General features: G+C 43.4%; 1 pseudogene; it reads right to left on the reverse strand.

Moving 5' to 3' along the window:
• Positions 1 to 2307: 2307 nt before the first annotated feature.
• Positions 2308 to 10413, reverse strand: LOC141835203 (protein IQ-DOMAIN 3-like; annotated as a pseudogene).
• Positions 10414 to 25283: the final 14870 nt, after the last annotated feature.

Here is a 25283-nt window from a genome sequence, read left to right on the forward strand (position 1 = left end):
ATCATTCTTTCACAATAACATATATATATCACAACAAGCTATGGCAATCAGTTTTGTCATTTATGCAAAATTAATTGGTTACAAAAAATGAATTTTAGCAGCACTGTGCTTGTTGTCTCTCTAAAGAACTCAATTTTTGCAATGTACGTAAACTCTATTTTAAGGGGTGTTTTCAGCATGATTGTGATATTGATGGGTTACCAGTGGGGTATTCAAGAGCCTAGGAGACATTTGATAATTGGAGGTTGGGGAACATTATATAATTGTAAAAGAGAAGTCTCGTAAGGAATGAAAAAGGTGTTGTGTAATATGTATATTGATTGGTTGGTTTTTATTGCACTTTTCTAATATAGAAATTAAAAAAAAAATCTCCCATCGACATAGACTTAAGTGGAACCATATTAATGTGCTTTTTATCTTTTTTATGCCTGAGTACTATTCTTTTAAAGGAATGAAGTTTAGGGTGGAGATCATGTTATATTTTAGAGACTCTAAATTTGGATCTAGAAGTGTATGGCATCATGACATAATAGACTCTAACAATGGTGCTGCAACAAATCTATAGGATCAATATGGTGGCTAGAGAGAGGTGATGAATAGTTATAACCTAAGATTGAGTAATCTTAACTCAGTTGCAATTTTGGTTAGTTGTTAATTGGACAAATGAAACATAAATGCAATAAGAAAAAAAAAACACTAACACAATTTCTTTTACGTGGTTGGATTCGACTCCACAACTTACAACTCATAAAATGTCACCTAATAAATTTTTACTATCTTTTTCCTTTCCAAAGTGAAAAACCTCTCACAAATCACTTCTTATAATAAGAGAAAGATAAGTTAAACTTGCGAACATGATGTAATAATAAAATATTTAGGGGAACAAATAAGAAGATCAGAATTCAAATCCCAATAGAAATGCATATTCTAGAGGTTAGTCTCTAAATATGCATAAATTATATTTTAAATTTATCTGATAAGTAAATTGGAGAAGGTTGTCTATTTTCAAAATTAATCGGATTAAATTTAAACACCTGAATTATATTTAAAAAAATAAACTTGCATAAACAGTAACAATAATAAGATATAATAAGAGTGTGAGACCCTCTATAGTTTTTTTTTTCAAGCCTTTCCGTCAACATTGACGTAACTCCTCTTACCCCTTTATTTATTTTATAAGTTTTGAGTTGTCTTCAAATAGGCTATAAATTATTATTCTGCACAAATCTAGTTAACTATTTTCATAATTGTGTTAACTTTTACTAGGCGACAAATACTTAAATAGATTTGATTCCAATTGACGATTCTACTTTCTATAGATATTTTAGTCAACTCAACAGGTCTCCGGGGCAATGGTGCAACGGTAGAACATCTGGATTGTAACTCTATCCGCGGTTCGATCCCCAACTACGGCGTATTTACAGAAATTTTCTTCCAAATGGGGAACGCAATCAAAAGATGCTGGGCATCTGGATTGGCCGCCGTTTGTGCTTCCCGATTTACCCTGATGGTCGGTGGGAAACTTTCGTGGGACCGGACCGGCCACCCCCAGAGATGTGACTACTGGAATTATCATTTTTTTTAGTCAACTCAACATTTCTCCAACTAACTGACCTACTTGATCACGCAAGTCATTTGACAATTAAACCTCACCAGCCTTAGCCATCGATTAGTTATAACTGTGTCACTCAACAAGTGGAGCCTTCGTTTATTTGAATAATTTAAATATTTAATTTTTTAAACGGATTAATTTTAAAAATTATCGATTCGACTTCATAAAATTTTTTTTATCAAACATAAAATAATCCGACACTCACAATTAAACTTTTTAAAAATTAATTACGCTGAACAAATACATTTATTAAAAATTAATCCAGATACGATTTATGTCACTGCAGGGATCCAACAAGTCTTCACCCAGACAGCGGCATTCAACTCCATCTCAAATCATATTTTAAAGCATCGTCCTCCAATGCGAGGCAACACAGCCTAATAAATGCTTGCTGACTAAGTTGAGCTGCTGTCACACACATCTTGGTGGCCTGAAGTGATTGTTCCAACTCCCACATTCTTATCCCTCGATCGACATCATCGTGTTCAATGAATACAATTTTGTCAGATAATGGAATGAATATTCATTCACCTGCATTCGATGAGAGGAGTCTAAAGGTGTAAAAGGAGTAATTCAATCAACAACTCCAGATCAGTGTTTCCATTAACAATGTGCAACCCCCGGCAATCTGATTACATCACAACTCCAGATCAGTGCCAATGTGTAACCCCAGCAATCTGATTACATCACAACTCCTAATTACAAGCACAACCCAAGGCAAACCACAATAAAACTTGTGCCCATCGACAAGACCAACCACTCCCCCCATTTGGACGTGTCCGCAAGCAAATACCATAGGCTAACACAACAAACAAGCTGCAAGCATCACAAACCCAAATTTCAAATCTGTAGCCGAGCTGTAGAGGACAAAACCAGCAAATGCCTCTCAACTGTGCCTAACATCAGGCTATACATTCACTCAACCAGCAAATGCCTTTCAACTGTGCCTACATCAGGCTATACATTCACTCAATCGTTGGCTAGTTGCTCCTCACTGATGGTAGTCACATCCTTTGTTGTGAGAACATCTACCTTTGGGGGCCCTGAATGGCGCCAAAACTTTGCGGCAGTTGTACTGCGCTTGTTGATTGAAGGAGACAGGCTCTTATTTACTGAGAATGATCTTTTCTCAGCGGGCACATCTCCTGGGCTCTCTGATCTTTTTCTAGTCATGACAGATTGTACCCTCAAGCATGGTGATTCAAATGATGGATGGATCGGAGGTCGGGTTGACTTCTGAGCTGCTGCTGGTGTGCATTCCAAGCTGGTATCAAACTGTTTTGTTGTAGGTACAACGGAACTACGGCCAGCACTCTTTGTGGATGTGTGATCATTAATTTTCTTTATGCTTTGATTATCCCATGGCCTTGCAGCCATCCAGCGCTCCAACCAGCTCCAATCCCATTGTGTGTTGCTTGGGTCAGTCAATGCTTGAGTTAGGGATCTGGAAGAGTTCCTCCACTGAGAAAGGAAAAATGCATAAAACTATTTCTGGAGTCGAGAACATTAGTACAGAAATACAGAATAACAACAATGGTTGGTTTAAAAGAATGGAAAACACTACCAAAGTTAAAGAAAATTGAGAACTGTAATATAAAGGTGCAGCAATATGAATTAAAGATAAAAAATGCTCCCTACCTGATGTGCATATGCATAAGCTAATGTCCTTTCTCTTTTTACAGCAGCTTCCTGTTTATTCAGTAGATTTTCTTCAATTTTCTCTTTGGATAGGAGGCTAGTATCCCAATCCTCTGCAATCTAACACCAACATAAATCTTTAGCCTACAACCAGCACAGTTCAATTTGGGAGAAAAGATGAACAGATCAATAGATATCACAAAAAACATAAAAAGATAACATAAAACCACATGTTCAATCTAAAATCTTCCTTTGTTGAGCTAAATAATCTATAAAACATCATTAAAAGATAAATCAGGCCATAATGAAGTGTAAAGACTAGGAGAAATCATGACTCTTGATAATGAACTACTCAGTCTCATGATACAAATGGCCCAATAAACTCAATGACCTAAATTGTGGTGTACACTGTTTAAACTCAAGTTAACATAGTGACCCATTACTCCCTAGAAAGTTATGACCCTACAAACATGGTTTCTGTCTCTCCATGAGATAATTAAGTTGTCGTATGGTCAATTTTTCTACAGGCAGTGTTCAACTTTGAGACAAATGCTATTGCTATTTTGAAAAGCACATTCATGTAGCAGCAACAAAGTCAGACTTTTTAATTAGCTCATTGGTTTCAGTGCATCCTTGATTTGTGATGGACCCACTTAGATCTGTCTCATAGACTTAGTGGGAATGATCTTATATCAAATATTATGATATAGCTCCGCTTTATCTCTCTTTGCATATGTGCAACATCAGGCTCATCAAGCTCTCTGGTTTCATGTATTGAGTATCACAAACATTAGGCTCATCATTCATGCCCACTGATTTCATGTAAAAAGTATCACAACAACCCATGTCTGTCAGAAAGAATCCTTATGATCATTCAAACTGCATGTTCACTTAGAACAGGAATTTCATTTGATACATAGCAGTTCAACAATCACTATCATGTCATTGCTCCATCTAGAAGTTCTAGAAGAAGCATATATCAGAGAAGTAACAATCATAGTGCTTGAATGAGTTAAGAAGAATCTGAGATTAACTACTATTTTTATGATTACACATTTTTTGCTTCGTGAAATAGAGTGAAACTCATCTCTTTTTCTAGACTTTGCAAATAGTTTCATTGCAGAATTTTCAAAGAAAACAGCAAATCTTAATAGCATCATTCTAGCACACCGATTAAAGGCAAACCTGTTTTCATAGAACAGGTACCAACCTTTAAAAACCATAATCCACTAGTCTAAGTAATTGATATCTCATTTACTTATATAACTAACCTTTGTTTATTCTGAGTTAAGACCTGTGTAAAATAATGTCGCCGATAGTGACAAAAAAAAAGTATATGCACCTTTACTTTCTCTAGTTCCTTTTCACGTTTACGTAGCAGATGCCTCTGGAGAGCCTGGTTTTCCTCTGCCATTCTCACCCTCCTAGAATGTATCTGCACCTGCACTCTTGCCATTGTCTGCATGCACTGCAATGAATTTCTGGTTTGGGGCTTGATAACATTTCCATCAAGAACTCTCTTAATCTTAACCAGTCCTCTCAAAGTTCCCAATCTTCTCCTTGCCTTGACAAAGTTTGCAACAAGATACATTTTAGCATTGCCAATAAAGACCAGCTAATATAAGAAGCACGAATCCAGTAATTCATGAAATTCTACTGACAAACTGGTTCATCAATGTTAGAGGTCTCAGTAAAAAGTTAACAAGTTAAATCATGACATCATACCTACATTATTGTATATGTTCATGTAGCAGAATTGAATACTAATCAATGTCATTGAATCTGAAAATAGTTTACATCAGATTCAATAAGCTAGCTTCAATTTTGTTCAAATGCACAAATGGTGGAAGGTTTTGGTACTAACAACCTGACCCACGATATGACTTCTAGAATAAATATTGTATAACAAAAGTTGGCAAGCAGAAGTACCATTATAACCAGCATTATCACGGGTGTAAAGTCCAATATGCTTATGAGATTGTCCCACCAAAATAAATTAGTTGCATTAGCAAGTAGAAATTTAGCATATGCATGATTGAGCTCTTAAGGAGATTGCCACTTAATCTCTTAGTAAATTCTCTTTGATCCTTCCCAATTTGCTCCCAATTATTTCCCATTTTGATATAATAATCTACCGCATGAACATCTAAATGTATATTTTATTCCTTCGTGTTCTTCTCCTTTATGATCATGTTATTGCCTCTACAAAGAGGTCTAAGGTAGTATCAATTTTGAAGATAATTAAATCCTGCCACCTCATATTTCCTCTCAACACCGGATTCCCTAGCCTCATCTTCACATTTGCAAACTACTCATTAGAGATCTTCTACAATCTGATCTAGATTGAAAGGTCAGTCAGTGCCCCCTATTAGCCTACCAATATGAGCTGTGCAGTACACTTCTAGTTTCCTAATGCTCTGTTTGGATGGGGTGAGAGAAGCTTCATTAACGAAAGAGGAAGGGAGGGGAAGGGAGGGGAATGAAGGAGAAGTAAAGTATTTATGTTCCCATTGTTTGGAAGGAATGGAAGGTTCATTAACGTAATGTGTTATCTTGTTTGAGAGGAAAGGAAAGAGAATGAATACTAAATATATAAAGCTACAAAAATACCCTCACTTTTTTAAAAAGACAACGCATGTAGAGGACAAATGGAAAACTATAAAATTCTATCAATATTACATATAGAAGTTGGGATATGGAAGGTCCTAAAATAGACAATGCATGTCTTTGGATAAGTCTCTATCCTTAGAGGAGAAGAAAAAAAAAATTAGGATTATCTATCTCTGTCCTCTTAAATCTTGTCCTTGAAGAGATTTACAGCGAGGGTCGGCGTCGACGTCGACGTCGTGGAGTGCGAGAGGTTGGACACTGGCAGTGACGGCGCACGTTGTGTGAAGAGCGACAACGCAAAGACAAGATATCTAAATAGATGAATTATTTTGAAAATTAATATTTTAAAATAGGGATAAAATTAGAATAAAATATTTTTGAATTTCCTTTCTCCTTCCTTACACCCCAAATCAGAGTTTAAGAAATTCTAACAATTCATGAGCATGCAAGGGTAAACTTACCCTTCTCTCCTCTTTCTCTCCTTAACTCACTCCATCTCAAACAAGAGTCAAAATTCTCCTTCTGTTTATTTACCTTTCCCTTCCCTTCCCTCCCCTCACCTCCTCCCAAACAAAGCGTAAAAATGATGAAGAAAGGTACCATCTCTGTCATAGTATAGCTTCCCTCCAACATCACTTTTAATTCTCAAAACAATGCATCTGCTTTCTTTGATTCATGCTCTGTTTACTCAAGAAGATGGATAGAGAAAAGACAAATGATTGTTGTGGAGAAAAATTCACACAGGAAAGGAAAGAAAAGAAAGAGGAAAAAAGGGGAATAGAGCGGAAGGAAAGGAAGGAACTAGGAAGAAGGTAAAGATGGGCAAGCTAACTGTGATTGCAGCTGGCAACCGAGCCAACGCCACAAGGCCACGCCTCACGACTCACAACCAAGCCACGACCGCAAGACTGCCAACATTGCCCGTAGCAGTGAACTCATGAGCTCCTTGCTCAGGTCTTTGGATCTACGAGACCGATTGAGTTTTATTTTGTTTTTTTCTTTTTTGTTTGCTTGAAAGGAATAAATCGTATATGGATAAAAAATTGGATAAAAAGTAATCTGTAGACAGATTTATATCAGTCCTTTCTCCAATCTTTTGTTGAATAAACGAAGAAAAACTATCTTGACTCTCATGCAATCCATCTTTTCTCTGATTCATCTTTCAAGATAAAGAGAGCATTATTGTAACTAAGCCTGTCACCTCCATCCTCTTGGCTACTCAGTCCCCACTCCACCTCTCGTCCTTTGCTCTTGACTAACTTCTGTTCATGAGATTCTCTTAGTATTCCCTGAATGCATCCATGGTTACCCCTACAACTATACAGAGATAAGAGTTTTGTCTCTGAGGTTCCCTCTACCCGGATTTAATCCATGTTACAGGAGTTGTTGCTGTTCACCATCACTCTAGGATCCCATCTAGCTCTTCATCAAGTATTACAACTATACAGAGACAAGAGTTTTGTCTCTGAGGTTCTCTCTAGAAGGATTTAATCCATGTTACAGTGGTTGCTGCTGTTCACCATCACTCTAGGATCCCCTCTAGCCCTTCTTCAAGTGTTACAACCATACAGAGACCTTCAAGTATTACAACTATACAGAGACAAGAGTATTGTCTCTGTGGTTCCCTCTAGCAGGATTTACTCCATGTTACAGTGGTTGCTGCTGTTCACCATCACTCTAGGATCCCCTCTAGCCCTTCTTCAAGTATTCAACACTGCCATGACACATCTACCCATGCTATAACCTACTGCTCTGGCCAAATCCAGAGCCTAATCATGCAGTGTTATCTCATTTTCTCAACTTCTTTGCCTGGATTCACCAATTGAAGATGCACCTACAGCTCATGAAACAGCATGTACAACTTCTTTATGATCCTGCAATCTCAAACCACATCACAGCAATCTCAATGACCAAGGCACATCAGTTTCCTTCAGTCACTAGTGTTTCTTCATTTCCATGCACAACAGTCAAACATTCCCTTATCCAGAGTTCATTGCCATTAATGATCTGTCAAGACTGCTGCCAACCTATCAGCCAAGGTCACTAGTCACTTGCACAACTATTTGATGGTACACAACCTTGAACCGGTCACAATCCCATGGGTTCTCAAACTGGAATAGCATGAGGACATAGAGGAACCTGTGGTTGATGTGGAATGGGAGCATCACTGTGTTGAATTTGGCCACAATTATGAAGAAGATGTCATACACAATGTGGAGGTGAGGCAAAGTGGCAATAAGGGTCATCACAAAGCCGTTGCGATGCTAAATAAAAGAGTTATTCCAGATATCAGCTTCAGCGCTACTCACATACCCATATAGGCCTAAATTGACTCTTCTGAGTCCTCCTTACAAGATCCATGACAAGCCGGGATGCACCAAAAGGGGTTTGTAATCAAATAGAAGTTCAAGATTGGTAGCAAATTGAGATCGAGAGGAGGTTAGGGTGGATCGCGCATCACATACAAATTCAATCAGCGACAAGCTCCTCCTTAGGGATCTGATGGTGCGGTCATTGACATAATCCATGAAGTAGTGGAAGCTGAGGCAACATGGTGAAGGGCAGGTTTGAAGCCTCAGTAGGTGAGGGTTGCAAAAGATTCAGCAATGAGGCACAGACCTGGAAATGAGGCAAGAGATAGTGACATCAGTACATGTGAGGAGGAAAGATAGACCAGCTCGATGCGTAGATGGGAAATGGGGCACGTTGGAGTTAGTAACCTTGCATTGGATGGGAGATGGGAGTCCTAAGCTTGCATGGAGTGGAGAAAGGTCCTATTTTCCATTAACCAATATTTTTTTTTGTTAACCGTCAATTTTCACTGCACAAATCACTAGAAATGGGGTAAAATTTTCAGGCAAACAGATCCTATGACAAACAATAAGAGGGTCAAATATATATGATTATCAGACAATCAGTATCTAAACAGAAAAGGCAAACAAGATTATTTTTTTTGGCTAAATAACTTGTAAAAGGTAAATTTTCTCTGCTCTCCAGAAAATTCACTTTTTTTTGTCAATGCCTACATACCTTGTGCCGGTTCAAGGATTTTTTGATCAAATATTATGATCCTTTTTTCCTTCCAGATAACACAACAAAAGGAGGAAGGCAGAAAAAGCCATAAAATGTACCTTGTACCGTCGATAAGCAGTCTGGATCTTGATGGCCGCAATTTCGTTTCTTGATTCACCTGTGTGCTTACTTGCAGAGATGGCCAGGCGAACAACCTCTGCTGCAGCCTGAGGGGCAACAGCTGCAACCTCCGCAGCCACAGCGCTAGCAAGTGCCACCGAGTAGGCATGCCTGCTCTCTTCTTCCCCTTCTCTATCAGCTTAGCCCCTTGAACTGGAGCTGGAAGCAATGATTGAGTAGAATCCCTAATAATATTTTCCACTTCTTTTGTATGGAATGAATCGGAGACCTTGGAATTCTCAAGACTCTCCTTAAGGTCTCCTCGACAGCAGTAGGGAATGAAGGCTCGTCTAACATCAAACCACTTCCCTTTTCTCCCCATCTCCACCTTCTTCCTCTTGGGCGATTATTTTCTTTGCTAAATCAGTCCTGCGAATGGAGTTGTTGTGGATGAGCAACAAATAAATAGCAAAAAAGAAATCCTAACTCCCATGGCGCAGCCCCATGTCCAACTACGAACCATAATGAGTAGACTTGCTATAACGCAAAGAACTATCCGATTACTACGAAGAAATTCTGGACGAATAGGAAAAGGAAAAATTTCCTTTCCTACTTTATTCACGGTAAATGAACTTGCAAAGAGGTAAAACCTTTCAGAGAATAACCAAATACAAACAGAAATCTTAAATGGATAGGAATAAAAGGGGGGAAATAGACAAATAAAACCAAGCACCAATTTTCAATTTCAAGCAGACGACTTCAACTAGAATTTTATTTGGTTGGCGAGGAATAATTGTTTGTTTGAGCGGGTGCAGTTTGATGTAGAGAGTATTCAGGAGAGTACAGGTGCATGTTTATCGTGCATATGTATCGATCCTTGGTTGTACTCCGACCTGGTGCTTTATCAGGACTGATTAAACACTCATGGCCAGCCTTATACATTTTGTCCCGTATATATACATTCACACATTTACCGATCAAAAAAAATAAAATAAAACGCATATCGAACGCAAACAAATGAGGAACGACAAGGTTAAAAAAGCCTTGAAGCTGAAGCTTTGCAAATTTCTCTTAAAGCAGAGAAAAGGGATGAACGGCTTAAAAAGGATCAAACTGGAAGCAGCATCGGGAGGAAACAAAAAGTGGAAAGCAACATGATAATGGATTAATCGCAATAGGAGCAGCAAAATCAGAAGCTACGCAGAACGCCACCAGTACCTGCTGCTAATCCACGCGGAAAGGCAGAAGTGACCACAAAGGTTCTCGCTTTCTTTTACACAACAACAGGGGGAGGAAAAATGAAGAAATGCAAATACGGAGAGTGGAAGGCACGATGACGGCACAGACCACGGGGAACTTGTTTATCCTAGACCTACCTCCTCTTCTCCACCAAGGCGAGAGAGAGAAAGAAATCGAAACCCGAACGATCAGACCACAGCTCAGCGACAGGGATGAGAAAGAGGCCGCTCCGCTCGCGGTCACAAAGCCCCTGTCTGTTCGCCATGGCCCACCTTGGCGGGAAGAGTTGGTGCATCCTCCACCAACCTTAACCCGGTCCTCGCCCCTTTGAGTTGTCTAACTTAGAAGTACTCTCGCGTTGTCTCGTTCTCGGTCGCAATTAACTTCACAATAGTTCACGATTTTTTTTTTTTTTGACATTTGACTAATTTTTTTTAATAAATTTTATATTAATACTCTTTTCTTCAGCTTATACTCAAAAAAAATAAATAAATGAGGTTTATGCTCATTGATGCGTGGGGAAGTTCATGAAATTTTATAAAATATATCTATTTAAGTTCGAAATAAAACTACAATAAATAATTAAATAAAATGTATCATTCAAAAATTAATTCAAGAGATTATGTTTATAGATAATTTAAAAAATTAATTATAAAGATGGCAATCTTAGTTTATGTTTACTAGATAGAATTGTAAATAAACATATATATACATTATCAGTTGACATAGACTCATTCTCCAATGTATAAGTTTATCTCGCCATAATTATATATAAGATCAATTCTAAATAATTTTATTTAATGATTTCATATATACTTATTATAAACTTAGGCATCATGCTCTTAAATTGTTTATCATTAAAATTTTCAAGATTATAGTTATTATTATTATTACAATTGCATCATACAACTCTATTTTGTTCAAAGTATTTTATGTTAACATCTTAAAATATTTTCCCCTAACATTTTTAAAATATTTTTAAAATGTATTTTTGATTATGTCAAAGCGAGAGATAAAGTAACTTAAAGTTAAGTTTAACTTTTCTGAAAAAGTTTTCAAAAGTATTTCTAAGGTAAAATTTTTTTTTGCTAATCTAAAGTGTTTTTTCAAAAAATTTTGCTAAAGCATTTTTAAATCAAAATATTTTATAAAGCATTCTTTCATAAAGTGTTTTCCAAAACTTAGCATTCTTTAAAACTAAGTTTTACTTGAGTGATCCTCAAACCTTAAAGTGATAAAGAAAAGAACCATGTCAAGTTCTAAGGGAGAGACAAGTATGTAAGTTTTTGAAAGTTAACCTTAATTTTAGGAGGAGAGACTGAGCTAAGGGGGAGATTATTTTCCTTTGAAATATTTTTGAAATGAGTTTTCCTTTAATGTAAGTTTTGACTTAACTTTGAACCAAGTTGTCATAAGAAAAAAGGGAAAGATTGTTAATACAGGGAGCACCAAATAATCGAACCTATATTTTGATCATGACAAAGGATTTAAGTTCAGGTTATATGGTGAACTAACGAGCTGATCTGAGTGTGCAGGCAGCACAAGAAATTCTTAGGTGGACTGGGCAAAGATGTCTTAGTTAGGTGGATCGAACAAGAAGTCTTAATTAGATGGACCGGACAAGAAGTCTTGGCATATCAAGAGCATACACCAGGTTGGAAGTCTAGGCGGATCAATGGACCGGACATCTAGTAGAACGATAGGTCAACGAGGATCAGATATTGAAAGAAAGTCTTGGGGGTTGAGGTTTAGATGCTGAGCAAAAGTCCAACCAAATCTAAAAGATCGGATGGTTAGTAAAAGATAAACTCTCCTTAAAGGAGTAGAAGAAGACCATTCCCTTTAAAGGAATAGTAGGTGTCGATCTGATTTAGAGTTTCACTGAAAACCTAAAAGTCAAGACCATATAGTTGTAAATTGTCTAACTTTAATTTCCTACATAATATATATCTTGTGTTAACTCTGTAATGCAGGAAGTAAAAGAACCAAAACTTCGAGTTCCAAACTCCCGAATGGTCTAGGCGCCCAGAAGGGATCAAGGCGCAACTGCTTATATAGCCAAATCTAGGCCCCTGAAACTCCTTCTGGGCCCCTCCACATCATCCCATCGATCTGCTTCTAATGCTGACTCAACATCTTCCGAGCACCTCTATCTCTTCTAGGCACCTGTATCCCTTCCGAGTACCTAAATACTAACGTGGAGGTTGCCAGATTAACTTTGACTTCATCATGCCTTATTCATATCTGGGGTCCTAGAGCCTTTTCGGACACTTGGAGGTTGAGGTGTCCCATCCACTGGTAACTTACCACCTCATCCGACTCGCTGACTTAATTAGCTAACCTCCGAGTGCTTAGATCCCTTCCAGGCGTCGAGACCATCTGATCACCTAGATAACCCAAAAAGAATTTAGTCTAACTAGGGTTTGGCGAGGGAGTTTCAATTAGTTCCACCCAGCTAAGCAAACCAAATAGGGTACTCCTTACCCCACTTGACTACTTAGATCGAGTTTCCCTAGCGTACTATCATGTCACCCTACCCTAATACTAGGTTAGGCAAGTATCAATCAGATCTATGTCCGTAACTAGCCTAGGTTTAATCTAAGTTCAAAATAAAATAAAGAAAAAATAAAATCTAATATGATTTTAGTTTTAGATTCCCTGTATCATGACTCTTGTTGGGTCTGATCAGATAGTGAATCTAATCCTTAAGGACCCAGTATTAGTTTTGTTCAACTTGATTGATCAAGCTAGACTTGGGAACTCATACTTGGACTTGAGGTTTTTGGGTTCGATTTACCAACAACAAATATACTCTATGTCTGATTTTGTGTCTAAGTCCAAATCGGTTGTACATAACCCTTTGAGTTCCAAGCATCATGTTAAGATACTTAGAGCCTTAAATGAACTTTTTCAAAGATCTTCTCAGATCCTCAACTTAAATTTTCAAATCAAAATTTTCTTTTTCAAGTTAGACTTGTGTCGAAGTTCCAGTCTGAACCTTTCAGTTGAGGAGCTAAGATTAATTTTCTCCTTAAGGAGTGTTACATCCTTTTGGAGAAACATAACCTGGATTGTGGATTTTGCTAGTTTTCAAGATAAGCAGTAAATAATCAAATATAATTTATCACTTACATTGGTATTCGTCGCCAATTTACAATAAATTTTACAATGGAAATTACTTTGTTGCAGAATTAGCAATATATTAATTTCATCATAAATTTTATTGTGAAAAAATATTTTTGTCATCAAATTCATCATGAAATTGTGACGAAAATATATTTCATCGCTAATTGACGACGAATAAAATATTCGTTGCTAATTTGGCGATCGATTAATTATTCATTGTGAATGCGCGATGAAATATTAATTCATCTCATTTAAATTGACAACGAATAAAATTTCATCACCAATTTAGCGACAAAATTAAAGTTTCATCGCCAATTTGGCGACGAAATGACGAAATTAAAGTTTCGTCGCCAAATTGGTGACGAATTGGCGATGAAATTTGTGACGAATATGGTTTCGTCATCAAATTTAGGGCATAACCCTAAATCTCTTGATCCCTATTTCCTTTCTCTTGTGTTGTCCCGCAACCAGCTTGTTCTCTAGATCGCAGATCGCTGCCATCGCCAATCACCATTGTCGCCTCTCCTCTATCATATCTCTCCAATGAACAAAGCCCTTTGTCACCTCTAGAGGTATTCTCCTCTCTCCTCCTGTCACATCTCTCCGTCAAGTATCTCCCCCATCCTCGCTTGTCGCCGACGGTCCATTGCGGGTTAGGCGCCGGTTGACAAGGGGTCATGGGTCGTGACGCGCTGGCCACTGGCCAGGGCCAACTGACGTGACCCATAGGCCAGCAGCTGTTGTCCGTCGGCCAGGGGTCGTAGGTCGCTGTCCGTCGGCCAGCATCTATTGTCCATCGGCCAACAGCCGCTGTCCACAGCCTGTCGACCGTTGGCCAGGGGCAGCGGGCCGCGGCAGGGGTCAATGATCGCCGGTCGGGGCGGCGACCACTAGTTGTTGGGCAACTGCCCGTAGTTGGTGCTCACCGTTGGCTGTGGTTGGTGTTTGCTGCACTTGTCGCGGTCGGTGGTCACCACATTCGATGGTCACTGGCCGCAAGCTCGGCTGACCAACTGATTACGAGTTCATCTATTTGCGTGCTCATTTCTTACCATGAGCTTTGCTAGCTCCAAATTAATTAAGCTTGAATAACTTTAAGACTTGTAATTTTTAAATATTAATTTTGTTTATTAAAAGTATTTCTTTGTGCATATTATATTTAATTATTAATTTTATAATATTATTTGTGCAGGTTTATAATTTACGTGAAATTAAAATAATTAAAGAGATACTCATTTTTATGTATTTTTATAATTATAGTTATTTTTGAATAGTGAAAAGTATTTAGCTAAAATAGTAATTATTTGAATGTTAATTTTTATTATTTAATTTAGTAGAAATTAATTATGTTGATGTAATTGATGAGGAGGTATATATTAGTTTTTATTTATAGTAGATAAAAGTTATTCCTTTAGTAAAAATTAATTATATTTTAATATCTAAAGTTTTTGGGTTCAGAAAGTAAGAAGTTGAGTGTATAAAAAGAACACCTGAACGTAGGGGTTTAACCGATGAATTTATTATTAAGTTAGAATAATTTTTGAAGTTTGCTTCAAGTAATGTTAAATTTATGGATAGATATTGTAAAATACCGGCAAATAGGGGGTTTTATGGTAAATAAAATTTATCAAACCTAAGTCTTATAATGGTTTAAATAGAATTAAGGGTTATAGGGTATTGGTTTATTGGATACTACCCGATCCGTTAAGAGGAAATAAAACCTGATTATCCCTAAAAATCACGATACCTCCTCTGCCTTCTCCCGATCGAACGCCGCCGGCTCTCTGTTTCTTCCTCATCTTCGCCCGACGTCGCTTCTCTTTCCCTTCCCTGTTTCTACCGATGCCGCCGCCTCCTCTCCCCTTGTTCTCGCGCCGCCTTTCTCACCAGCCGAAGCCACCGCCACGGGCCGTCGACACCGCCACTTCTCCTCTCCTGACGCGCGCGCCGTTTTCCTCTGCCCCCTCCGCTGCTCGAAGCCGCCGCCATTGTCGCCGCTGTGGGAAGCGACAAGGCGTCACCCTTAGCCGCTGATCGCCATCGCCTGTCAACTGCCACCGCACATCGCCTGCCCCTTGCCAGTCCAGCCGCCGCCGCCCGCCTCTTGCCTTCGTCGAGATCTGATCAGTTCGATTTAAGGCCATGAGGTAAGGGATTCCTCAGCTAGGTCTAAGCTTTGGTTGTTCGATTCTTTGAGTTGAACTGATTGAATGGTCTCAGTCTCCTTAGATTTGATCGCTCTGCGTGTCCACAGGAAATTGATGCGATCTGATAGGAATTTGAGAGAGGTGGCAGCAGCAAGAAGAAGAAGAACCGAAGCTTGATTAAGGCTCCTTAGGGTTCAATCTAAGGTAAGCAGGGGCGGATCCAGGATTTCATATTTGGGGGGCCATATAATGAAAACGATATACTCATTTGAATTCAAAAATTGTCCAAAGATACATATCAAAGACCTAAGTGAAGAATCGATACATCCAATTCAACAAGTACAACGCCCTATAGGCCCTAAGATAGGAAGAAACATCATTAAACAAAGCAAAGGAAATCAAGTAATAAAAATATGCTGACATGATATGAAATGTAACTAAAAGTAAACAAAATAATTAAACAAGCATATGATAAAACATAGGAGAAAAAATGCAGGATAAGTGTCAGCTATGGAGAAATCATGTTTTCAAACATTAAAGTTCATGATTTCTCTGACTTCGGATGTACATAAAGAGACCTAGCATACGGTCATATACATGCAAACTTGCCCTAGATATCGAGAAAATATTTCCCAGGATGACATTTCACACCATGTTTGCAGCAACCTCTCGGATTTCCTCACCATAGGCACATGGCATAGAGAATCTGATGTGGGAGTATGGATCAGATTTTTTTTCTGAGCGAACCTAATGAATAAAGTTGAATCTGGAAATACTTATATTCCAGAATTTACAAGATATGGCTACAAGATCCAAAGGAAGAATTACAAGTAAACTGTACATGCAATGAGAGGAAATGCAAAGTCAGATGTCCTCAGCAATTGGACATGCCTTATACATACTTATTTTAAAAACTGTTATGCGCCTCCGTGATTTCACAGCATGACACATACAGGTAGTAATATCACACATCCAACTTCATATTTTTTGAATGTACATGTTTATCCTCTTTGAACGAATATCTCTTAGTTAATAGATGATATTGGCAATATATAACATATTTAACCTTTATTTTCTTAAAACATACTTTTTTACCCTGTTTAGATAGCTATAAAAATTATAAATTACCTCTCAGTACGTGGGCTGGGGGGCCATGGCCCCCCCCAAGTCCCTTACTACATCCGCCACTGAAGGTAAGCATTCTGGATTTTGATTAGGTCTATTGTTTAGCAAGGAAATTGTGTCTTGGAGTCATCATTTCGGTTGGGATTCTGATGTGAGCGGATTAATTGGGATTTTTGTGAACTTTTGGCAGAGAAGGAGGAAATTGAATCGGAGCTTGACTAGTGTTCTATCGACGTTGGAGTCACAACTCTTAGATCTCGGGTCATTCCTCCGTAGCATGTCAAAAGGTGAGTTAATCTGGTTCTTGAATTTGGTAAGGTTCGGTGAATTTATGAATGCCATTAGTTGGTTTTGGATGGATCGGTGTGATTAGGTGGAAGTTGGTGCCATGATGAGGATTTAATTAAAATAGGTTGTTGATTGTTAGTTGGGTTATGATATGTGGAATAACTATTGCTAGATTATGTTAGATTAAGAAATATAATTTGAGTTAAGTATTGTTTTATTATTTAATTTCAGGACCTTGAGTTGACTAGTCCTATTATTCTCGGAGTGTGATTACGGTCGTCTAATCAGGTGGGTACCCTGTATTTGGTCAATACAGGTCAGCTTTTCCAGTGCATGTCTCGTTGTTGTTTTATTTATCCTGTTGCAGTTTCTATTGTTTCACATTGTTGATAGTGGATACCTTTGATAAACATTACTTGATACTTACCTATTGACTTCCATTACGATCTGATACTATTCTGTGGGTACTCTTGTGCTTGGTCAACACAGGTTCTCCTTTCGTAGTGCATGATTACTTTATTACTATTCTTATCATAGTCGTTGTTTGATTCTTGGCTTGATACTTACCTTTGACCTTAATATGATCTCTTGTATGTTGCTTTTATCTATCTTGTCGATACTCTTGTTACGGATGATGCTTATCTTGTTGATATCTTGTGATACCTGTTGTTGCTACTTGCTAGTTGACCTTTGATATGATCTAATAACTATCCTGTTGCTCCTGCTGTTAACCTAGTTGACCTTTGATGACCTAGTTGACCTTTGACATGATCTAATGCTATTCTGTTGCTACTTCTGTTGACCTTGCGATGCTCTGAGTCCTATCATGTTAATATCTTTGCTAATCATGTCAGTTACTTTGTTGATACTAGAGTTAGATGTTGTTTGACACACGTCATCTGATCCTGATATATTTATCTACTGTTAGATCGACATTACTACTGTATTCTTGACATAGGTTGACCTTCATAAATTCCTATTGAACATGCTAATTAATTAGCTATTACATGTTGGGATGATCATCATGCATTCATAGTAGTTGTAGGTGTTGTTTGTTGTTGGATCTTACCTGCACCATGTTGTGGTGCCACATAGGTAAGAGGTTGCACTACAGTTGGGTGCGACCCGGACTGGCTACATTGCCCTCCTGCCACACGCCGATTACCACCCGAGCCGATTCCACCACCCCCATGCCTCTCTATCCCATCGACCACTCCTCCGTTTGTACTGTAGTCTGACATTTCTCTGCCAGGTATGGCGATCCGCCACCCGAAGTACACCTCTGTCATGGAAAATACGATCACTTGTCCTACGCCATTCTTGCGCCACTCCCCTACTCGTACGACCCTCACCGTAGGAGTAACCTCACTCTCTCCGTGGTACGGTGTTCATCTCCGATATATAAGGAGAACCCCCCCCAGCGGGGGAGGTATGCATTCCCTGTTTTCTCGTCACTTTCCTTTCATCTTTTCTTCCTCCAGAAGCTGACTTAGGCATCGGAGTGGTCGCGCCGGTCATCCCGGCCTTCCTTCTCACGGTGTCTGTGCTTGCAGGTTTCCGGCGATCTTTGCGCCCCCATCCGCCTTCATTCCGGAGTGCTGCTGAGGAAAGGTCGCGTATCCAGAAGTCGCTCTTGACGGGAACATATTTTGGCGCCGTCTGTGGGAAAGTAGCAAGTCCCGAATCAAGACGTGCCCATGGGTGAACCGCAACAGCCTCAGCTCATCACTCTGACGCAGGAGGAGTTAGATCGGAGAGTAGCGGCGGCTGTCTTGGCCGTCACCCGAAGCCAACATGAAGCCGCGGCTCAGCCTCCACGGATCCCCGCTCGTGTCGAGGAGGCTCCCCCGGTAACCACTCGGCAACAACAGGCCCCGGCAGAAGCCCCGCAAGCCCCCTCCCTGAGACCTTTGCCGGAAGCTGATTACTATGATGCCTCCATGGAGTCAGCTGCAGAACAGACTCCGATCAGAGAACCCGCCCGAGGAAAAGGACCCGAGACGGGAGAAGGAAAAGGACTAGAGAGCTCTCCCTTCGTGCACCGAATCCTTGACGAGGAATTGCCTCGGCATTTCAGAACGCCTCAATTCTTTGACTACACTGGGAACACCGATCCGGAGGACCACCTGGGCCGATTCGAGAACGCCGCCCTGCTGCACCAATACACGGACGCCATCAAGTGTCGGGTCTTCTTGACCACCTTAGCCGGATCGACCCTTAGATGGTTCAACCGGCTGCCACAATCTTCCATCCGGTCCTTCGCCGACTTCAAAGGCGCTTTCTTGCGGCACTTCGCCACCAGCAAGGCTTACCGCAAGACGATCATGGATCTTTTCGCCACAAAGCAAAAAGCCCGAGAGTCTCTAAAGGACTTCGTGCACCGATTCAATCAAGTAGCACAAGAGGTGCCTGCCGCATCTTCGGATGTTCTCGTGAGCGCCTTCTCCCAAGGCTTGACGGAGGGGGACTTCTTCCGATCGATAATCAAGAGGCCTCCCGAAAACTTCGACGTTTTGCTCAGTCGCGCCGACAAATACATCCACGTGGAGGAAGCTCAGTCCGCACGGCGCCGGGAAACTGACCCCGTCCACAACAGTTCATCTCATCGGCATGCTCCCCCTGCCCCCCGAGCCGATCGAAAACCGGCGCCCCAGCTGCTGCCTAGGTCCGACTCGGACCACCTCCCGGCGCCGGTTAAACCAAGCCATCGGACTATCCACGAGGTGGCTAACCAACCCAGTCCCCCTGCCGGAACCTCACGGTGGGTTCCCCGATTTTGCGCATACCATCAGTCTCGGAGCCACGCCACCAGTGAATGCCATCAATACGCCCGAGAGCTACGCCTGGCTGCTGATCAGCGGGCGCGGAGATCTCCCACCCCAAGGCAGAGGCGACCCGCCGCCGAGCGGGCTGGTTCCGGATCACGACCCCCTTCGCCTCGATCCACTCATCCCCGAGACCGCTCTCCAAGGCGAGCGGAACCTGCTCCTCGGGCCGAGGCTCCCAGAGAACCAAGGCCCCCTCGCCACGAGAACGCCCCCGGCGACAACCATGACAACGCTCCCCGAGGCAGCATTCTCATGATCACGGGGGGGGGGGGGGGGGGCAACCGACGGTGACTCTCACCGGGCCAGAAAGGCCCACAGCCGACAACTGGAGGTCTGCGGAGTCAGCAGAGGCCGGCAGGAAGAAGGCCCGATCCTCGGATTCGGACCCCAGGACTTGGAAGGAGTGGAAGTCCCGCATGACGACGCTTTAGTCGTGCATGCCACCATCGCTAACTACAACATCGCCCGTGTCTTCGTCGACACGGGCAGTTCGGTAAACATCATCTTTATGAAAGCTTTTGTGCAGATGCAGATTGACAAGGCCGACTTGGCGCCTATGGCCACATCGCTGTTCGGATTCACGGGGAACGAAGTGCGGCCACTCGGACAGATCACCCTAGCAATCTCGCTAGGAGAAGAACCCCTGAAGAGGACTCGGCGCGTCCCCTTTACTATAGTGGACGCGCCATCTGCTTACAATGTCATTTTAGGAAGGCCGACTCTCAGCGCTTTCTCGGCAGTGGTCTCCACTTATCACCAGAAGATGAAATTCCCGGTTGGAGACTAAGTCGGGGAAGCTCGAGGGGATCAGCTGGCCTCCCGGAAGTGTTACGTGGACATGGTCAGAACCGAAGCCAAGAAGAACCGGAAGATACAAGGCGACGAGATCCACTCGGTGCAGGAAGCCCCTTCTGTGGTGAGCCTTGAAGGTAAAGAGACCTTGCAGGTTTGTCCTGGTCGAGCCGAGACCACAGTCCATATAGCAGCGGACCTACCACCCGAACTGAAAGAAAGTCTCGGGGCATGCCTCCTCCGGAACCAAGATGTATTCGCATGGAGCACCGAGGATCTCACCGGCGTTCTGCCCTCTGTTGCTGTCCATCGGCTCAACGTCCTGCCCGACATCCGGCCCGTCAAGCAGAAAAGAAGACACTTCGGCCCAGAGCAGAACAAGGTCATCCGGGAAGAAGTGCAGAAGCTCCTGAAGGCGGGGCACATCAAGGAAGTACATTTCCCGACCTGGCTGTCCAACGTGGTACTCGTGCCGAAGCCGAATAACAAATGGCGAGTATGCGTGGACTTCAGGGATCTCAACAAGGCGTGCCCCAAAGACTGCTACCCCTTGCCACGCATAGATCAGCTGGTGGATTCCACTGCAGGATTTGAATATATATGTATGTTAGATGCCTATCAAGGCTATCATCAGATTCCACTTGATGTAACCGACCAGGACAAGGTTAGCTTTATAACAGCCGACGGCACCTTTTGTTATACCGTTATGCCATTCGGACTGAAGAATGCAGGGGCCACCTATCAACGCTTAATGGATCGGGTGTTCCAACACCAGCAAGGGAGGAACATTGAAGTCTATGTCGATGACATTCTGATCAAGACCGCTCGGGCCGACTCTCTCATAGCCGATATTGACGAAACTTGTAGTACTTTGCGGCAATACGGGCTCAAGTTGAATCCGGCCAAGTGCCTCTTCGGTGTCCGAGCCGGGCGATTTCTCGGTTACATAGTGACCGAAAGGGGAATCGAAGCTAACCCGGAAAAAATACAAGCCTTAGCTCAAATGGCCCCTCCCCGAAACTTAAGAGAAGCCCAGAAGCTGGTCGGCCGCATAATAGCCTTGTCCCGATTCATCTCTCATTTAGCAGGACGGAGCCTTCCTTTCTTCAAAATCCTTAGAAAGGCTCAGCGGTTCCAGTGGAACGCCGAATGCGACCGAGCCATTCGAAGAACTGAAGGCCTACCTGACTCAGCTCCCCCGATTGGCAAAAGCGCTCCCGGGTGAACCACTCTTGATGTATCTCTCCACCACCGACTCGGCAGCCAGTTCGGTGCTGGTGAAGAATGAGGGACAGTGCCAGCAACCTGTGTACTTCTTCAGTCACCTGTTGAAGGACGTCGAGACCCGATACACCAGCTTGGAAAAGCTGGCCTGGACGGTAGTCCTATCGACTCGGCGGCTTCGGCCATACTTTCTCTCTCACCCGGTGACTGTCTTGACAAACAGCAACTTGGGGAGAGTGCTTACTCAACCCGAGTTCTCAGGGCGCCTAGCGAAGTGGACAATGGAGCTCAGTCAATACGACATCCAATACCAACCCCGGCGGCGATCAAAGCTCAAGCTTTGGCAGATTTCCTCGCCGAGGTACACCAAGGCGAATCCGAGGAAGAATGGAAAGCATATGTGGATGGGGCTTCCAACAAGCAAGGGAGCGGAGTCGGAGTGCTCTTGGTCTCCCCCCAGGGAGAGGAGGTTCGGTTATCGGTGCGATTAAGTTTCAAGGCCTCAAACAACGAGGCCGAGTACGAAGCAGTTCTCATGGGCCTGCAGGCGGCTAGAAGGATGGGAGCAACCCGGGTGCAGCTCCTTTCGGACTCCCAACTGGTGTCCCAGCAAGTCGAAGGAAGCTACGAGATCAAGAATGATCGGCTCCGCCGGTACGCCGAGGCCTTCGCAAAGCTGAAGATGGAGTTCAAGGAGGTCAACCTCCTTAAAATTCCCTCGAGCCGAGAACTGCAAGGCTGATGAATTAGCCAGGCTGGCGAGTTCGGTCACCGAATGGACGGATGAAGAGCCGATTACACAAGTGGCCTGGATAGCACAAATAGATCAGCCACCCGGGACGGCCGACCCGAGTGATTGGAGGAACCCGATACTTGCTTTCCTCCGAACTGGCGAAGTACCCACGAATCCCGAGCAAGCCCGCCTCCTCAAAAGAAGAGCCCCCCGATTTACTTTGATCGGGGATCAATTGTATCGGCGAGCCTTCTCTCGGCCGTTGCTCAAATGTCTCAGCCTCGAGGACGCCGAATACGTGTTGAAGGAAGCCCACCAAGGGTGTTGCGGCAGTCATGCGGGGGGCCGATCTTTGGCTCGGAAGGTTCTCCTAGCCGGATACTTTTGGCCAACTCTTCAAGCGGATGCGGCGAAGCTAGTGTCAACCTGCCTCCACTGCCAAAAATACCAACCGTTCCAGAGACATCCGACAGAGCAGTTGAAGACAGCCACTACCTCGTGCCCATTCGATCAATGGGGGATGGATATAGTCGGGCCCTTCCCGACAGGGCCCCAGCAGAAGAAATTTTTACTGGTTGCGGTGGATTACTTCTCCAAATGGGTGGAAGCTGAGGCCTTGGCCCGAATCACTGAAGACGCAGTGCTCAAGTTTTTGTGGAAGAACATTGTGTGCCGGTACGGCATCCCCTGTCGGCTCGTCTCGGATAATGGGCGACAATTTCAAGGTAAAAAGATCCAAGAATGGTGCAAAGGGCTTGGCATCCAGCAGGCCTTCACCTCGGTGGCCTACCCTCAGAGCAACGGGCAAACCGAGGTCATCAATCGGGAGATAGTGCGGGGACTAAAGACCAAGTTAGATCACGAAGGAGGAAGTTGGGTGGAAGAACTGCCCTGCGTCCTTTGGGCATACCGCACCACTCCGAAAGAAAGCACTGGTATGACGCCTTTCCACTTAGTGTACGGCGGGGAAGCTGTGGTTCCCATGGAGGTGGGCGTCGAGTCGGATCGGCGGCAATGTTACGACGCCGACAACGACGGCCGGAGGCTCATGGAGCTGGATCTCATTTCTGAAACCCGAGACCGAGCGGCCGCTCGGTTGACCGCATACCGGCAACGCATGTGCAGTACGTACAATAGGCGAGTCATTCCTCGGACTTTTCAAGTAGGAGACTTGGTTTGGAAGAAAGTCAAACCGGTGGGAGACGTCGGCAAGCTCGAACCACCATGGGAAGGCCCGTATCGGGTCATCAAGAAGACGAGTTCTGGCGCCTACTACCTAGCGGACTCGACAGGGAAAGACTTGGTGCGGCCATGGAACGCGACCCACTTGCAACCGTATCGGACTTAGCGAACGCCCGGAAGCTCTTTTCTTCGCTCCCTTGTATTCCCTATTGTAAACATGCCTGATAATGAAGCGGTTTGTTTTCAGGCGTCACCCGTCTCCTTCCTATCAGGTCTCGGACCTGCTCCTTGGCAATCGCCCTTCTCAGGGTCCAATCTGCCCGACTCGGACATAGTCGGGATCGAGCTATCAGGTCTCGGACCTGCTCCTTCAGCAATCGCCCTTCTCAGGGTCCAATCTCTCCCGACTCGGACATAGTCGGGATCGAGCTATCAGGTCTCGGACCTGCTCCTTCAGCAATCGCCCTTCTCAGGGTCCAATCTCTCCCGACTCGGACATAGTCGGGATCGAGCTATCAGGTCTCGGACCTGCTCCTTCAGCAATTGCCCTTCTCAGGGTCCAATCTCTCCCGACTCGGACATAGTCGGGATCGAGCTATCAGGTCTCGGACCTGCTCCTTCAGCAATCGCCCTTCTCAGGGTCCAATCTCTCCCGACTCGGACATAGTCGGGATCGAGCTATCAGGTCTCGGACCTGCTCCTTCAGCAATCGCCCTTCTCAGGGTCCAATCTCTCCCGACTCGGACATAGTCAGGATCGAGCTATCAGGTCTCGGACCTGCTCCTTCAGCAATCGCCCTTCTCAGGGTCTGATCTCTCCCGACTCGGACATAGTCAGGATCGAGCTAATCAGGTCTCGGACCCGCTCCTTCAGCAATTGCCCTTCCCAGGGTCCTAACTCATCCGACCCGGGGAAACGGGATCAAATTCATGGTCTTGACTTATTCCTGGAGAACGACCCGACTCCAGATTGAACACTAGGTAGCGACAAACTGCAAGGAAAAAAGACTTTCATTCAACTTCAAAAACTGGAGGAGTACAAAAGGTGGTTACACTATCTCTCAGCCTCTCCTCTCCGACTCGGGCAGCGCGGACCAGACCTTGTTGATATCTAGGAACTCCAGAGAGGTGCCGGGAGGAAACAAGCCCGCCTCGTACACCTGCTTCAGCGCCCCGTCGTAGCCGTGCTCCAGCATTCGGGCGGTCTTCTCCTGGAACTGGTTGAAGTATTCCTCCGACGCCAGCCAGGCTTCCTGGGCAGCTTGCACCCGCCCGGGCTCCCCTTCTTTATAGGCGGCGAACTCAGCCTCCAAGGCCTTCTTTTCCTCGGCCAAGTCTTCCGCCCGCTTCTTCGAGGCGGCCGACTCCTCGAGCACTCGGGACAGCTCCTTGCCCCTTTGAGTTAGCTGGTCTCGGACTTGCCTCAGCTCCTCCTGATCCTTGGCCCGAGCCGAGGCCGTCTCTTGCTCGAGAGTCTCCGCCTTTTCCTGGGCCTTCAGCAGTTCGGCCCGGTACTGTGCGACTTCCTCGCCACTCTTGGTGGCGGCCGCTTTGGCCTCCTGTCAGCTCCCGCAGCCGCTCGGCATCCTGAGCCCTCAGCGCTTGCAT

This window comes from Curcuma longa, chromosome 9, assembly GCF_044706935.1.
Source record: "Curcuma longa cultivar G26 ecotype Majalengka, Jawa Barat chromosome 9, ITB_CL_G26_1.1, whole genome shotgun sequence".
Taxonomy (NCBI): domain Eukaryota; kingdom Viridiplantae; phylum Streptophyta; class Magnoliopsida; order Zingiberales; family Zingiberaceae; genus Curcuma; species Curcuma longa.